At 42.4% G+C, this 1,973-nt stretch overlaps 1 non-coding gene across 1 annotated transcript; it reads left to right on the top strand.

Annotated features, from left to right (window-relative positions):
• Nucleotides 1-278: 278 nt before the first annotated feature.
• LOC133104576 (U5 spliceosomal RNA) lies at nt 279-394 on the top strand. The gene has a single exon (XR_009703637.1). It is a non-coding gene; the product is annotated as a U5 spliceosomal RNA (small nuclear RNA).
• Nucleotides 395-1,973: the final 1,579 nt, after the last annotated feature.

The following is a 1,973-nucleotide window of genomic DNA, read 5'->3' as shown; positions in this document are numbered from 1 at the left end:
CCAAGTTCCATAGAGGCATCCACAGATAGAAATATCCAGGATTACAATCACTCGACACCTTAATACTTTAATATCATATTTTGTAATGCATCTTACAGTTTATATATGCTTTTATGTAACATCTAAATTAATGCTCTCCAAAAGATACCGTAACCCCAAACGCCAAATAGTCTGCCTTAAATATTTGATTCATGCAGAATTTACCTTTGAGGCACATAAAAAAGAATTATGGCCCTCACTTTACAGATGTGGAAACTGAGATTCAGAAAGCCACTTGCATACTCCGGTTTCTCTTCAGATCGTGTAACTCTTTCGCCTTTTACTAAAGATTTCCGTGGAGAGAAACAATTCTGAGTCTTTACCCAATTTTTTGAGGCCTTGCTCTTCCAAGGCTTACAAATGTGTACAAAAAACAGACAGTCGTTTACCTCATTAAGGCGCCTTGCTATTGCTAATTTCCTCCACTCACTTGAAGTGCTTATCTTCAGAACACCTAATCTTTCATACGTGCATTCTCACTTTATGATCTCTGTTCTTTTCCCCTGGTGTTTTTTTCCTCTTGTCCCGCCTTGTCATCCTGGAATTCCCTGGCTGTCCAGTGGTGAGGACTCGGTGCTTTCACTGCCGTGGGCCACGTTCAGTCCCTGGTTGGGAACTAAACTCCTACAAGCCACGCAGCGCAGCCAAAAAAAAAAAAGAAAGCCACTTTCTCTAGATTACATGATGTCTAACTGGTAAAAATCACAGACCTTTAGTAACATCACCATGCTTCCACAGCTCTTTTGATTAAGCTATTAGTTTTTTCTCTGATTCAACCAAGCCCGCATACAGCATTCACATTACTGGGCTGAGCGTACAGAGGATAAAAATAATATGTATGACGTTGAAGGACAGGGAGAACTACTACACAGGGTTAGAAGTCAGAACAGCGGCTCCCTCTGGTTTACGAGGGGTAGGTATTGATAGGAACGGGATCCAGGTGAACTTCATGGAGGAATAGAAATGTTCTCTATCTTGATCCAGGTGGTGGTTACACAGGTATATAGAGACATAGAAATTCAACAAACTATAGCCTTCAAATTTTGTATTTTACTGTATCCAAACTATGCCTCAATCATACCCCCTCAAAACAAGGGGTAGAGAATGAGGGCATGATAATGGTGTCATATGTTCTAGAATAGAAGGACAAGAACAGGATAAATAGTCCTTACCCTGGAAGAGCTTATTTATCAGACCAAAAATAGAAAATGCAGAGATTTCCTCTTCAGAACAACGGAATGTCGAGGACTGCACAGGTATAGGTTTCTACACTCGCTTATGTCGATACTCGTATGTTTCTACACTCTTTTCTATAGAGCCTCCTCTTGCTCTGCCTCCTACCAGGCCCACTTCAGCCAACAGGCACCACCTCTGCTTGGCAACTACACTTCACATACCTTAGAGGAAAGAGAAGAAAATGCTGAACGAGCTGCCTTGGTAACCAAAGCTTGTATATAGCTGGCTTTTTGGCTCTGTCCTCCTACTTGTCCCACTCTCCTAGTTCCCACCACTCCCCCAGAGGCTGTTCTCCCGAAACTTCCAGCACCTTTCTGTTATGCCATCCAGAGGTTGGGCAGCCCCTCCCCACCAAGTCTCCTTCTTCTCTTCAACTTCTGACCTACTTATTCTGAACTTGCATAGTTGTTTGCACCTAATTTTTAGCAGGCTTTAGGGTTTCTAACCCATGGTCTTGTATGAATCTCAAATCCCACCTCATTGTCACTCTGATGGGACATCCTGATACAATTCCCAGCGCAGCTACAAAAACTCCCTCAAGGATGGAGAACTCTTCCCTCCACTCCAAATCTTTTAAGTTAGATGAGATTTACCAAACTGTTAGTCACTGAAGACAAAACTTTATAGTCAGGGCTTAGAATACCATCCATCAGAAAGCAGAGAAGGGAGGGGGGGTTTCTACTGTGAATATCATCACA

Source organism: Eubalaena glacialis, chromosome 13 (assembly GCF_028564815.1).
Source record: "Eubalaena glacialis isolate mEubGla1 chromosome 13, mEubGla1.1.hap2.+ XY, whole genome shotgun sequence".
In the NCBI taxonomy this organism is placed as follows: domain Eukaryota; kingdom Metazoa; phylum Chordata; class Mammalia; order Artiodactyla; family Balaenidae; genus Eubalaena; species Eubalaena glacialis.
The sequence above is the reverse complement of the archived record's forward strand: the minus strand, read 5'-3'. Positions and strand labels throughout refer to the sequence as shown.